The sequence below is a fragment of the Talpa occidentalis genome, unplaced genomic scaffold, assembly GCF_014898055.3.
Source record: "Talpa occidentalis isolate TD23 unplaced genomic scaffold, MPIMG_talOcc4v2.1 talOcc4.9, whole genome shotgun sequence".
NCBI lineage: Eukaryota > Metazoa > Chordata > Mammalia > Eulipotyphla > Talpidae > Talpa > Talpa occidentalis.
Genome location: NW_023605305.1, coordinates 15,151,504 through 15,165,790, shown reverse-complemented (window position 1 = coordinate 15,165,790; position 14,287 = coordinate 15,151,504). Strand labels below are relative to the sequence as shown.

The 14,287-nt window shown below is 44.4% G+C and overlaps 1 long non-coding RNA gene and 1 pseudogene across 1 annotated transcript; one reads left to right on the top strand and one right to left on the bottom strand.

Annotated features, from left to right (window-relative positions):
• The first annotated feature begins 1,505 nt into the window (after positions 1–1,505).
• On the top strand, positions 1,506–2,038 carry LOC119236619 (60S ribosomal protein L12-like; annotated as a pseudogene).
• Positions 2,039–7,051: 5,013 nt separating this feature from the next.
• On the bottom strand, positions 7,052–12,980 carry LOC129145125 (uncharacterized). The gene is made up of 4 exons (XR_008550219.1): positions 12,652–12,980; positions 12,480–12,552; positions 10,371–10,474; positions 7,052–7,206 (listed from the first exon to the last, which is right to left on the bottom strand). It is a non-coding gene; the product is annotated as an uncharacterized LOC129145125 (long non-coding RNA).
• Between the last annotated feature and the right edge of the window lie 1,307 nt (positions 12,981–14,287).

Here is a 14,287-nt window from a genome sequence, read left to right as displayed (position 1 = left end):
GTAATTTCTTTTCTTGGCTTCTCAGACACTTAATTCTGATAGTTCTTCTTGACTTCTTGGCCACTTGGCAATCCTGTGGCTATCTTGGTTGGCTCCACCTCTCCCTCTACCTAACTTCTAAAGATTGGCTCCTTCCCCCGCCCCCAAATATTCACTTTTTTTTCCTATTTTATTATAATTATTTTTAAAATTTTATATATTTTTTACATCATTTTTCATTTTTGCACAATGTATGCATTTTCATCTTGGTTATAGTCCCCATACAATTCCCACCCCTCCCCTTGTTTTGATCCTACTCCCTCTCCCCACCCCCCATAGTGTGTCTCTGGTTTGTAGTTGCTTGTTGATTTTGATTTTTACTTTATTATAATTAGTCTTTTTCCTGATCCCTTATTTAGGTTTTCTAAATTCCTGCTATGAGTGAGACCAAATATTCACACTTTGACCTGGGTGAGCCCATAACTTTACTGCCACTAAGTACCTAACTTACAGTCCAGCTCACATCTCTTCCCTGAGTTTCCAGTCTCATCTGTTAAATATGAACTTGACAAGTCCATTGAGATATCTAGCAGGCATCTCAAATTTAACATTTCTAAAATAGAATTCTTGATTTTGCTCCCTCCAACCTCTGTCTACCTCAGTCTTCTGCAGCTCAATAAGATTCTTCTGGAACCTCCCTGGTGGCGTAGGGTTAAGTCTCAGCACTATAACAGCTGCTGCCTGAGTATGATCCCCAGTCAGGGAGCTGACCCACATGGTGCAGCAGACCTCTCCTGTCTCACCCACTGCTCCCCTTAGCAGTATATTTCAGTAGATCCACCTGTTCTGCTCCCTACTCTGGTGGGCCTACACCCCAGCTCTTCTATGCAAAAATAAGTATTTTTTAAAAAACACTCTTCTGTATATTCACAGTTGATCAGGTCAAATTCTCATAATCATCATTTTTATTATCTTTTTTTATTATAACCAAGATCTCCCATTGGTTTTGAGGCTGAATTGGAAAATAGTCAGGTAGCTACTCTCTTTGCATCTTTCTCTTCTTGGGATCATATGCCTTCTTATCTCTTTTCTTCTCTGTATTTCTTCTTGAACATGCAGGTGGATCAACAAGGTCACCGGAGTTGAGTCTTTTCTGATCTTACAAATTTCAGTGCTTACCATTTTCTTAATCTAGAATTTATATTCTGCTCATTTGCAAATTGGCTATTTCTTTTACCACATTTCTTTCTTTCTTTATGTCACTTTTTATAATTTCTAGCTCTCTGCCAAACTTTTCAAGTTGGTTTTACTTCCTCAAACACAGTACACAGAATTGTTTTATAGTCTGTTCCAAACATTGCACACATGTCCTATGGACCTGTTTTTGGTTATCTTATTTTTCCTCTATACTCATGGTGTCTTCTCTTCTCATATGCCTGGTTATCTTTGTGCCGGGCACTGTATTTTTTATAGAAATTTTTATATAAATAATTTCAGGCAGCTTTTGGCTTTTAGCTTGGAGGAGGCCAAGGTACAACTTCCCTTGGTCGTCCTAAGTCCAGGTTCATCCAACGGCAGCTGCCTTCACCATGCCGCCTAAGTTCAATCCCAGTGAGGTTAAAGTCATATGCCTGAGGTACACTGGTGGGGAAGCTGATGCCATGTCTGCCCTGGGTCCCCTGGGCCTGCCTCCCCAAAAAGTTGGCGATGGCATTGCCAAGGCAACTGATGATTGGAAGGGTCTGAAGATTACAGTGAAACTGACCATTCCAAACAGACAGGCCCAGAGTGAGGTGGTAGCTTCAGCCTCTGACCTCATCATTAAAGCCCTCAAGGAACCACCAAGAGACCAAAAGATGTAGACAAACATTAAGTACAGTGGAAATATCACTTTTGATGAGATTGTCAGCATAGCCCAACAGATGCGGCACTGATCTTTAGCTAGAGAACTCTCTGGCACCATTAAAGAGATCCTGGGTACTGCTCAGTTGGTGGACTGCAATGTTCATGACATCATAGATGACATCAGCATGGTGTGGTGGAGTGCCTAGCCAGTTAAGAGCTGCAAAGGAAAATTCCAATAAAGGATCATTTGACAATGGAAATAATAATAATAATTTCAGGCAAAAGAGGATGCTATTTTCTCCAAAGGGGATTTTTATTTGTTCTTGCCACTAGTAATTAGGGTTAATTTAATACACATTCAAGCCTTGAGCTCTTTCTGGGTCACTTAGATGATATGATGTCAGCCTGCAGTCTGAATGAGGGTTAGTTACTTTTAGAGCTCCATTACACCTACAGTGCAGTGTTTTAAAATCCTGGGCCAAAGTAGGAGGTGATGTGTCAGGATTACAGCTTTTATAAGTCCTGGATTCCAACATATCCCCATCAACTCTTAAAGCTGCCAAGTAACTTCTGAAGCTTCTGAAGCTTCCCAGTCATTTCTGAATCAGTCAATTCCTTCTGACAAAAGTAGCCTCTGTGTCAGGTTCATCACTCCAAATTCCTTACCTATCCAAGATCTTGCTCCAGTAATTCCTCACTATCTTGACAGTCATCACATGATTTCAGAGGACGCTTTTTATTTTACCCAGCTTGTTGAGCTTTCTTCAGTAGGAGGGTTGACTTGAATTATAAAATCTACTAACAATAAAAGTTCATTACGTTATTCCTGAAAGAAAATCTCATTAGCTCCAGTGAAGGGCCCATTCCTGGTCTTGTGGTCAGGGGTACAGGGTCATTCAATAGAGTACTCAATATATATTAACTTTGAGAAGGGCAGGTTCTAAGACAGGAATGTGCACATAGGAGAAATGATTGACATCTCTAATATACCAAGTTACTTTCTGTTCTCTAAAGGTACCCTGTGCTTCATATATCATACACTTGTGCTTTTTCATATGCTATCTTTTTAGCCAGGATTTCTTCTCTTCCTGTTCACTGGGAAACTCCTTGTTTCTTTGTCAAGACTTAAATCAAACTAATGTTATCTCAAAAAAAAAAAAAGTTAAAAAAATTTTTTTAAACCAAAACTCAAGTATTGTTACTTCATCTAAAAATTAGCAAGTAAGCAAGCAAACAAAAAACCAAACATTTCTTCTTTTGTATGCTCTTTGTAACATGCATGATGCTTTCCATAACAATTACTCTATGCTTTGGGATAGGATTTTTTTTCACCTTTGTGACCTGACATTGTACCAGGCACATTCAACAAATATTTGCTGAATAAATAAATGAATGCAAATAAAGAACAATTCTCTCTAATTTTCCTTGGGTCTTATGTTTCACAATTGTATACCATTGAGACTTCAAAAAAATACCTCCCTTCAGAGGTTTTTCATATAATGGATCTTTACACTTGCAAAAAACTTTCCTTCTTCCTTCTAAGAATATATAATTCAGGTATGTTTGAGGAAGAGTAGACAATGATATCATGTTAGAGGTAGTTTTCTAACTTCCTGTACTCTATATGATTTGGTACCAATTCCAACTCTTTATTTTCATGCCTGAAAGACAAACACATTAGTGTTCTAACTCATTAGTAGGCTTTCTGGCTACTTCTCCCTTTCCCTCCTCTCTTTCCATACCCATAAACCATTTTTCCCCCTCCCACATTTTCATCCCTCTCCTTTCTAATTTTCCATTTCTTCTTCATACAAAGAATCAAATGCAGGGCCTCCCCTGGTGGCGCAGCGGTTGAGCGCTGGGTTGCGAGGCTGCCCGCAGCCTCTGCAGCGCCGGTTCAATCCCTGGCCACCGGCGAGGGTCCCACCAAAAAACAAAAACAAAGAATCAAATGCAACAACAGAAACACACAACTTAACATCTACACAGTTCTGTAACTTTTTTGAAAAGCAGAAACCTAAACCATATGTGAAAGTTAATCAAGAATTAAAACTAGGCCTCCCTGGTTAGGACACAACCTATGAAGAGATCCGCTCCCAGGGTTGACTATGTTTGACTTAAACCTAGTACAGCCTATCTCCATGGGCAGGTGGCCTTCATTCAGACCAATGAGATATGTAAAGACTTTTCTGGGGCTTCTGGACAAGATGCTTCCTTGCCATTCTGAAGGAGATTCCTTGAGAGATGTTCTCTTCCTACTAGAAATGAGGGAAGCACATGTCACCTCTTAGAAACTATGTAGTCACACTGAGATCACAAAGGAACAAACTTTAGAAAATGAAATATTTTAGAAGAAATGGAAAGAAACTGGTAATGAGTTTGTCATATTTCAACTTTACTATATAAATGTGAATTAAATAAATAATGAAATTAATACTAATTAATTTCAGCTCTGCCTACCAGGAACAATTAATAGTTGGAAAAAAGTCCACAAGTCCAAGATAATAAAATCAGAGAAATTAAGGGTTATTACTTTATTAAGACAAAAATCATTAAATCTCTAAAACTCGGGCCTCACCCCTGGTGGCGCAGCAGTTGAGCGCTGGGTTGCAAAGCTGCCCACAGCCTCTGCAGTGCCGGTTCGATCCCCGGCTTCTTCCTGGCCACCAGAGGAGGGTCCCACATGGCGCGCAGACCTCTTCTGCTGCTCATTCGGTCCTTCTGCCTGCTCTGGTCCCCGCTCTGGCTCTGGTGAATTCTCTCACCCTCCCGCGCTTCTGACTGTACCCAGTGCTCATATAAATAAATGGATAATAAATAAATAAATAAATAAATAAATAAATAAATAAATCTTTAAAAAAAATCTCTAAAACTCATTTACAATTTTTTTAAAGATTTATTTATGCATACAAGCTGGAGTACAGGCCAGAGATGTGGGGGGTGAGAGGATTCACCAGAGACAGAGTGGGGAACAGAAAAGGCAGACTGACCGAAGTACACTGCTTAAAACTCATTTACAATTGATGGTAGTTCCATTTACTCAAAATAAAGAGGTTTTTCTCTTCTATGTCTTTTCCAAATCAAGTCTATGAATAGCAGGACAATTAAAGTTTGAAAAGGCAGAGAGACCAGAAACACATGTATATCTATCTTTCATTTTCCCAAGAAAATTATACAACTTTACCATTAACTGTTTTCAATAATACTAAGTTTGCACATAAAAAGATGGTGAGGAAGGGCCTTCCCGGTGGTGCATCAGTTGAGCACTGGGCTGCGTGTGAAGCTGCCACTGCCTCTGCAGCACCAGTTTGATCAGCTAGGGTCCCACATGGCTCGCAGACCTCTCCTGCCACGCCTGCTGCTCCTATCAGCAATGCACTCGTCCGTCTGCCTGCTCTCTCCCCGCTCTGGCTCTGGTGAATTCTCTTACCCTCCCATGCTTCTGACTGTACACAGTGCTTGTATAAACACATAAATCCTAAAAAAAAAAAAAAAAAAAAGATGGTAGGGAAGTGGGGGTGGAAGGCAAACTAATGAAAGAAACCCAAAGGCAATTTCCAGAAAAATAACATGATAAAAGGAAGAAGACAGAAAAAGATAAGGGGAGGAAAGAGGTTGACCCATATTGGGCTACAGAAAATATAAGGTCCAGATAGAACATGGATGCCAAGATAGAAAGACTATTGTAGTGGGTCATGATGTTACATTCTTGCCACATGTCTGAGATATCAGCTTTATGATGCTAGATGGTTTCTCAATCTGAAGTATAAGGAGATTGAACAAATTGCCTCTGATACTCCATTTCTAATTTTCTTTTTTTATATATACAATTTTTTTTTAAAGATTTATTTGTTTATTTATTTATACAAGCACTGGGTACAGTCAGACACGCAGGAGGGTGAGAGAATTCACCAGAGCCAGAGAGGGGAACAGAACAGGCAGAAGGACGAAATACTCTGCGGAGGGGAGCACTGGGCGCGGCAGGAGAGGTCTGCGCGTCATGTGGGACCCTAGTCAGTGACTGGGGAGATCGAACCGGTGCTGTAGAGGCTGCAGGCAGCTTCGCAACCCAGCGCTCAACCGCTGCGCCACCAGGGAGGCCCACCATTTCTAATTTTCTGATACTTAGAAGATGCTAGGTAGAGAAGCTAATAAAAGCCAAGATGGAAATCTGGAGGAATGTAAAATCTAAGCAAGAATCTCACAGTGATTATCAGGACAGAGTAAAAGCTGGGGTAGGAAAAGAAAACTGAGAAGGTGAAGAGTCAAAAGCAGTTGCCATATCGACTATTTCCATTTTTCTACCATTACCATAAGAAAGATATATATCGGGGCCTCCCCTGGTGGCGCAGCGGTTGAGTGCTGGGCTGCGAAGCTGCGCGCAACCTCAGCAGCACCGGTTCGATCCCCGGCCGCCGGGCAAGGGTCCCACATGGTGTGCAGACCTCTCCTGCCGCCCGCTGCCCCCTTCAGCAGTGTACTTCGTCACTCTGCCTGTTCTGCTCCCCGCTCTGGCTCTGGTGAATTTTCTCACCCTCCTGCGCTTCTGACTGTACCCAGTGCTTGTATGAATAAATAAATAAATCTTTAAAAAAAAAAAAAAAAAAAAAAAAAAAGAAAGATATATATCACTACCTGATAATATTCTTATTGCTATTAGGTTAAACCATATGAAGTTATTGAAATTCAATTGTTACGATAACAGCAATTTCATACAGTTTGACAAAATATTTTACATTATATGATTTGGAGACAAGGAGTCTTCACACTGGACAATTAGCTATTAGTGGATTTATATGGAAAATGATGGGTTTGATTTCTTAAATTTTTTATACAGCTGATATCACTCAGTAACTAACTAGTAAAATTAATGGCTCCTATTCTCTATTACTGTGATTAGATTATTTCCATTACTTTAATACTACAATTCTGAAATGCTTTATTCCTCTTTTCCCCCAGTATATTATGCCTTAATTTTTCACCAGGTAAAGAAACTGAGTCCTAGGACCACAGAAATGCAAACATAGTTTTCTTTAGAGTAGAAATACCAAAAAGTCTAATAACTGATGTCATTAATTCATAATACTGAAATGGAGTGGCTTAAAGAAAGAAGTTTAGGGCCTCCCCGGTGGCGCAGCGGTTGAGCGCTGGGTTGCGAAGCTGCCCGCAGCCTCTGAAGAGCCGGTTCAGTCCCCGGCTGCTCCCCGGCCACCAGGGGAGGGTCCCACATGGCGCGCGGACCTCTCCTGCCGCCCGCTGCTCCCCTCGGCAGTGTAGTTCGGTCCTTCTGCCTGCTCTGCTCCCCGGTCTGGCTCTGGTGAATTCTCTCACCCTCCTGTGCTTCTGACTGTATCCAGTGCTTGTATGTATAAATAAATAAATCTTTAAAAAGAAAAAAGAAAGAAGTTTAAACAATATCATATCATCATCAGGAAAAGGTTGGCAATTAGAAAGATGTTGAAAAAAAGAAAAAGATGTTGAATCTGGGGCCTCCTTAGTGGCACAAGGGGTTGGGATGCAACCTATGAAGCTGTCTGCAGCCTCTGCAGCATGAGTTCGATTCCCTGGCCTTGCCAGGGAGCAGCCCACATGGTGCAGCAGACCTCTCCTGACTCACCCGCTGCTCTCCTCAGCAGTGTACTTCAGTCAATCTGCCTGTTCTGTTCCCCACTCTGTCTCTGGTGAATCCTCTCACCATCCCCTGCACCTCTGGCCTGTACCCCAGCACTTGTGTGCATAAATGAATGATTTTTTTTTTTTTTTTTTTTTTTTTTGTGGAACCCTCACGGGCGGCCAGGGAACAAACTGGCGCTGCAGAGGCTGTGGTCCGTCCCGCAGCCCAGCGCTCAACCGCTGCGCCACCAGGGGAGGCCCAAATGAATGAATTTTTTTTTTTTTTTTAATTTTTTTTTTATAGAGGCATGTTTTTATTTATTTATTTGTTTGTTTGTTTGTTCGTTTTTGTTTATACATGCACTGGGTACAGTCAGAAGCGCGGGAGGGTGAGAGAATTCACCAGAGCCAGAGCAGGGAGCAGAGCAGGCAGAAGGACTGAAGTACACTGCTGAGGGGAGCAGCGGGCGGCAGGAGAGGTCTGCGCGCCATGTGGGACCCTCCTCCGGTGGCCGGGGAGCAGCCGGGGATCGAACCGGCGCCGCAGAGGTCGCCGGCAGCTTTGCAACCCAGCGCTCAACCGCTGCGCCACCGGGGAGGCCCTGAATTTTTTTTTTTTTTTTTTTTTTTTTTTAAAAAAAGGAAAGATGTTGAATCTGCAAGAGGAAAGGATATCCTTCCACTGTACAACTCAAAAACTTCAAATTCATCCTTACCTAACTACGAAGGAACTGAAAGAGGCATTTAGTTATGTTACTCTGATTCTCTATTAAAAGGAACTAGCCCTAAGGAACCAAGAAACTAAAAAGAGAAGTAAAAATGGTGGCTCAACCTTTGCCATCCAACACAAACACTGACAGATTCCACTGGTATTATTAAAAAATGACCAATAGGACCTCCCTAGTAACGCAAGGGGTTAAGCACATCACTGTGAAGCTATCCACAGCCTCTGCAGCACGAGTTTGGTCCCCAGCAGCCAGGGAGCAACCCACATGGCACAGCAGACCTCTCCTGTCTCACCCACTGCTCCCTCAGCAGTGTATTTCAGTCAGTCTGCCTGTTCTGTTCCCCACTCTGTCTTGAGTAGATCCTCTCACCCCCTCGCACCTCTGGCCTGTACTCCAGTTCTTATATGAATAAATAAATCTTTTTTATAAAAAAATGACCAACATCTGGAGATCTAAGTTTGACCCTAATTTGTCACTAACTTGTGTGATCTTGAGCAAATCTTCATCTTCCAAAATCTGAATTTTCACCTCTTCAAGGTGAGGAGGAGGAACAAATGATGTAAATGAACAAATGATCTAAAGCAATATAACTTCAAACTTAGAGAAAATTTAAAGAACAGTACAAGGAACTCTTTTTTTTTTTTTTTGAAGATTTTATTTATTTTTGTGTAGAAGAGCTGGGGTGTAGGCCAGAGGTATGGTGCAGGGGGCATGGAGAGAGGATTCACCAGAGTAGGGAGCAGTACAGGCAGATCGACTGAAATACACTGCTGAGGGGAGCAGCGGGCGAGACAGGAGAGGTCTGCTGCGCCATGTGGGTTAGGTCCCTGACTGGGGATCCAACTCAGGCTATAGCAGGGATAGCCCTGAGACTTAACCCCTAGGCCACCAACTCTTGTTAAGGCTTTCATTTGAATTTAAAAATTATTTATATTTTGCTCCACTTGCTTTTTTATTTTCTTTATATATATGTGTGTATGTGTTCATGTGTGTATGTGTGTGTATATATATATGTATGTATGTATATATATATACTTTCAAACATGTACACATTTTTTTCTGAACCATTTGAGACTTAAAAATACCATACTCTTTTACCCCTATTTCAGTGTGTCATTTACTAAGAACAAGACAATTATCTTACATAACCACAATATAGATATAAAAATTAAGACCTAATTCACAATTCATATCAAATTGTGTCAATTGTTCTGAAAACATTACTAGGGCTATTTTTTCTCCTTGTCCAGGATTAAGTCTAAGATCATACACTACATTTAGCTGTGATGTTTCTTTTGCCTCTTCAATCTAGATCAGCTGCTTGGACTTCCTTTCTGTCTCCTGACTTTGACACTTTTGACAAGTACAGGCGAGTTAGTTTATAAAATGGCTCTCATTTTTAATTTGCCTGACATTTTCTCACGATTAGATTCAGTTTGTGCACTTTGGGCAGGATTACCATTAAAGTGATAATGTGTCCTCAGTTTCACATTAGGAGGTACATAGTGTCGGGCCTCCCTGGTGGCCTGAGTTAGAAGCCAGGCCAGGGAGCTGACCCACATGGCACAGCAGACCTCTCCTGTCTCACCTGCTGCTCCCCTCAGCAGTGTATTTCAGTAGATCTGCCTGTTGTGTTCCCCACTCTGTCTCTGGTGAATCCCATTACCCCCTGCTCCTCTGGCCTGCACCCCAGTTCTTCTATGCAAAAATAAGTAAAGATTTTTCAAAATCTTAAAAAAAAAAAGAAAAGAAAACATTCTTGGATCCTTACAATTTAACTTCTGAATTTAAATGTTAGAGGTAAAATAGGAAAAAAAGGGCCTCCCCGGTGGCGCAGCGGTTGAGCGCTGGGTTGCGAAGCTGCCCGCAGCCTCTGCAGCACCGGTTCAATCCCCGGCTGCTCCCCTGCAGCACCGGTTCAATCCCCGGCTGCTCCCCTGCCACCGGAGGAGGGTCCCACATGGCGCGCAGACCTCTCCTGCCACCCGCTGCTCCCCTCAGCAGTGGACTTTGGTCCTTCTGCCTCTTCTGCTCCCTGCTCTGGCTCTGGTGAATTCTCTCACCCTCCCGTGCTTCTGACTGTACCCAGTGCTTGTATAAATAAATAAAATTAAATCTTTAAATAAATAAATAAAATAGGAAAAAAAAAAAGAAGTAAAATAGGATTGCGCTAAAAATCTCGTTACATTATCTAATAGCACCAACCTCATAAGAGGCATCACTTTGCAGACCAGGTTGTAACAGCAAGGTTGAAGTTGCAATGAACTCTGGAAGCAGAAGCAGGAGCCTAATAGAAACATTTAGAAAAGCTGAAAGAAGCAGAGTTTATAATTTGAATAATACAGTTCAAATGCAATGCATTCTAAATTGGCCAAAAATATTTAGATGTAAGTTAGGTGTTCAGAATCACTGTTTTTCATTTTCTAATTTTTTTTTAAGATTTATTTTCATTTATTTATACATACAAGAACTGGGATCTAGGCCAGAGGAAGGGAGGGAGGTGAGAGGATTCACCAGAAACGGAATGGAGAGCTGAACAGGCAGATCTATTGAAATATACTGTGGCTGGCAAAAGCTTGATAGCACTGAGACTTTAACCCCTACGCCACCAGGGAGGCCCAATAAGTGATTTTCTTAAGAATTTTGGGTCTGGGGGCCTCCCTGGTGATGCAGGGGTTAAAGACAGCACTATCAAGCTACTGCTAGCCACTATAACACAAGTTGGAGAGTTGTTCCCTAGCCTGGGAGCTGACCCACATAGCATAGCAGACCTCTCCTGTCTTGCCCACTTCTCCCCTCAGCAGTGTATTTCAGTAAATCTGCCCGTTCAGCTCCCCACTCTGTCTCTGGTGAATCCTCTCTGCCCCTGCACCTCTGGCTTATATGCATAAATAAATCTTTTTAAAAAAAACAACAGGGCCTCCCCTGGAGCCACAGGCAGTTGAATGCTGCGCTGTGAAGCTGTCCACAGCCTCTGCAGCACCTGTTAGATCCCAGCCAGCCCAAGAGGGTCCCACTTGGCACTGCAGACCTCTCCTGTAATGCCATTTGCTCCCCTCAGCAGTGTATTTCATCAGTCTGCCTGTTCTGTTCCCCACTCTGTCTCTGGTGACTCCTCTCACCCTCCCGCGCATTTGGCCTGTACCCCGATTCTTGTATAAATAAATAAATAAATCTTTAAAAAAAAAAGAATTTTGGGTGTGTATAGCCTAAATCAAGGGTTTCTCTCCTCCTCCTACCTTAGGAAATTTGAATTCCACTGCAAACTAGATTCTACCACTGGTCCTCCTTCAATTCCTCACCATTTCTATGTATGGAGGCAAGCGCTTAAATACAAGACTACTTCATCCTTCCTGAAATAAAAGCTGTTTGTGAATACTCACGGAAAGTTACATAGTGCTAAATAGTGCATAATTCTTAAGACTTTGCCATCTTTTTAAAATCTGAAGATCTGAACATCTGTACACTTAAATTTCTCTTTCCTGCCATTCCTACAGCCTAATTTTTCAATATTAGACTGTGTCATCATTCATTTCGCCATTCAATCACTGCCCACTTCTTCTTTCTGTTAATATGCTTAGCTATTCACTGCTCCCCTCTCTTAATCAACATGTTCAGAATCTGAGAAATGCACATGAAAAAGGGAGAAAAACATTTTGGAAATTAATATACAACTAAGCGATAAAAAAGAATCTAGAAATGACAGAATATTTTACTGTGGTGGCAGTGGTGAGTAACAGATTGCTGCTTAAAAAGAGAGCCCTGTCTTGTTCAGCTTTATGTCCCACAAAAGATCGAACATAACGCTATGTACATAGAAAACATTCATTCACTGAACCAACCAATGCTCAGAAAGTGTTAGTACGCAACATTCTCAGGGTACTTAACAAAAAAATTGTAACAAATCATAACTAGTTCTTCACACCAGTAGGTTTATAGAGGACATCAGCCCAATAAGTAATTCGAAATATTTGCATAGAAGGAAATTAAAAACGGTCACTTCGAACAAAACTGAGATGAGCAGATCCATATTTACAATAGAGGGAATGAGACTAAAAATTGTGAATCCGAAATTATGAATCCCTAAAAAACATAAAATTACGTCTTCTATTTCCTTTAATTCCCTATAGCTTTTAAATTCGTACTCCGCAGTTTATAGAGGCAATGTTTCAAGATTCTGTTACCTCTTGCAAGCCTCTAATGGACTCGAGACAACTTTAATCAGAGCTGAATCCCAAACTGACTCTGGGGTGAGGATGGGAGTGGGGAATTTAGGATAATACTACCAACTATATTAACAAAAAGGAAAAGTACCTTTTGAAATAAAATGGCAGCGTTTTGAGTTGAGGGGAAAAATTCCATCAAAATATTTTGAGAACCGAATGATCTGGAATGGGGGGAAATTTAAGAAAATTGTAAAATCTAAGACAAAACACCACACATCCTGTTAAAGAAACTTTACATAAAACAAAATAAGCTGCATCACCGCTAAAAGCCTCTGTGCCTGCTAAGCTCGCAAAGTGGCCCTTCTAGTAATCGCTGCAGTTGAGTTGTATAAATTGTTCCCAGGGCTTTTTTGCTAAGTGGGCTGGTTTGGCCGGCAGGACTGAGGGTCCCAACAGGAAAGGCTTGGGCACCGGCTTCCCCAGGTTGCTTAACTTGTAGGAAGCCGAGGGTTGACCTTCCCAGGACCGGTTAGGGTGCTGGACTTAGGCAACCACTCGAGGAGCCTTTTAGGGTCTGGCCGGGCCGCGACCTGCCCCTTAACTTCCCCGTCTGTAAAATGGAGCAGCTTATCGCTCCACCGAGGGCGGCACAATACAGGACTGCAACTCGAGGCCCCGCCAACGCGGAACAGCCAACCAGTTCGGGCGAGGAGGCCGCGGCCGCTGAAAGGAGAGAACAGGGCAGTTTGCAGGAAGTGCTTTAGGGTTGGGAGGGGAGATGCAGGGCGGAGGCGGGAATGTGAAAGCCGAGCCCAAGCTGCGGAGTTTGTACCGAAGCTCGGGAGGGCGGGGCGAAGCTGGGGTGAAGGGGTTAGTCAGTGGATGGGCCAGCCGGGCCACCTCCCCCGAAAGGGGAGGGCTGGGTGCGGGGGAGGCTCTGAGGTGGCGGCCGGAAACGTGGGGGAGGGGGACGCGCTCAGGAAAGGGGCGGGAAGCGCGCGCGCTCACCGCGCATGCGCGCGCCCAGCTCCTCCAGCTCCCGCCTGGGCTTCTGATCGCGCGCCCAGCGCCGACGGTGCGGACGTTCCGGGAGGAGCCACGCGGCCCCGCCCGCCCCGCCCCGCCGGGATCAGAGCGTCCTGCCCCGCGTGCCTCGAGGTGGCGGGTCGCCACTTGTTTCTTCAGTGGGGAGCTGGGCAGCAGGGAAAGGGAACACGTTTCCATCCCTTGCTCTTGTCTTTCCCCTCCCCCGCGAAGAATGGGGCGGGAGGGGCTGGCGTGTCCGGGAGAGTCCGCTCCGGGTTTTCCCGCCCACTTTAACTCTGTGAGCGCTTCGACCGCGCGGCGCTTCACTCCACCGGGCGCGCCCGAACCCCTCCGCCGGAACTCGTGCCGCCTCCCCTCCGCCCTTCTCCACGAATGAAAAGTGGGAGCTCAGGCCTCTTCCCCTGAGCGCCGCGGGCCGCGTTGCCACTCCCTGCCTCTCTGGGGCCCAACTCCCGCCATCCCTGGCAGCTAGAATTCTCTCATGAGGGCGCTCTGAGGGACTACTTGATGTCTCCGTGCGCTCGGTGGTGCGGCCGCGCGTTGAGCTCTTCCTGGAAACTCCCGCCTGGGGGAGCCAGGAGAGCCCGGCCGGGGGGAGGGGAGCGGGCCGCGCGCACACGCCCCCTGTCCCGGGGGAGGGCTCCGCGCCCCCGCCCTCCTCCCCGCGGGGAGGGAGAGAAGGCGCGATGGGGGGAGGGGTGGAGGGAGTGGGGCGCGGAAACGGGGTGGGGGGCGCTTCCCGCCCCACCCCCCACCTCGAGAACAACGGGTTCCCGCTGCTGCCCCCTGCCGCCCACAGCGCCCCGCACCCCGCGGCCCGGAGAGGGGCGTCGGGGGCGCAGCAGCCGCTGGGGCCGTGGGAACCGGAGCCGAGACTTAGAAGAACTGACGGGTTTCCTGTCAGAAAAC